The sequence below is a fragment of the Wasmannia auropunctata genome, unplaced genomic scaffold (assembly GCF_000956235.1).
Source record: "Wasmannia auropunctata unplaced genomic scaffold, wasmannia.A_1.0 LD336095.1, whole genome shotgun sequence".
Lineage (NCBI taxonomy): Eukaryota > Metazoa > Arthropoda > Insecta > Hymenoptera > Formicidae > Wasmannia > Wasmannia auropunctata.
In genome coordinates this window covers 3,875,334-3,876,110 of record NW_012026795.1, presented here as the reverse complement: position 1 = coordinate 3,876,110, position 777 = coordinate 3,875,334, and positions in this window count along the sequence as shown.

Sequence of the window (777 nt, the reverse complement as noted above, 5' to 3'; positions counted from 1 at the left end):
TTTAAATCTTCAAATGGTACAAGAGTGCGAATTCGCATAGTGAAATTTTTCGAATTGCTAGCATTTGTACAGAGATATTCGTCGCGGCTTATCCCCACTACGTTAAATATGCCCGGTACCTCAGGTGACAAATACGAACATGTACTGCTATTTCGTGTAGATTAACGAAATATTAACTTTGCAAGATCGTTGTGGTGCATATTCGCACTCGTATTCAAATAGTGTGTGCCAACTCGGTGCATACTTTTAACGTTTTACACATTTATAAACATAAAATTTATTTATTTTACATTACAATAACCCTATATTCCCTTTTTTTACATTACAATAACAAATAAAACATTTGTATGTATAATCTTATTCTATCTATTTTCTTTGGCTTAACTTCCAAGTGTCGCGAGGCCGATGCCCCCGCAACAACAATAAGCATTGTGAAAATCAATCAATAGCCATTCGAGCCGACGAGGCATTCGGCGTAAAATAAGTAATATCGTATTGTATTAAGAAATTACAATAAATCAGGACGTTGACCGCGACGTACCGAGAACGCGCAATGCAATTGCCGAAATGCTGAGCGCTGACGCGGCAACGCGTAGCCATAAGTACGCGCAACGATCAGCCGCGAGGGGTCAGTCCTTAAGTCCGTCATAATCACGTTCGAGCACGACGTTCGTGCCGTGAAAGTTATTCTGTCTTTAATAGTTAAGGTGAAGGTGTTAAACAAAATCAAGTCTGCGAAATTAAGGTGAAATAAAAGTGGTTATATTTTAAAAGTAA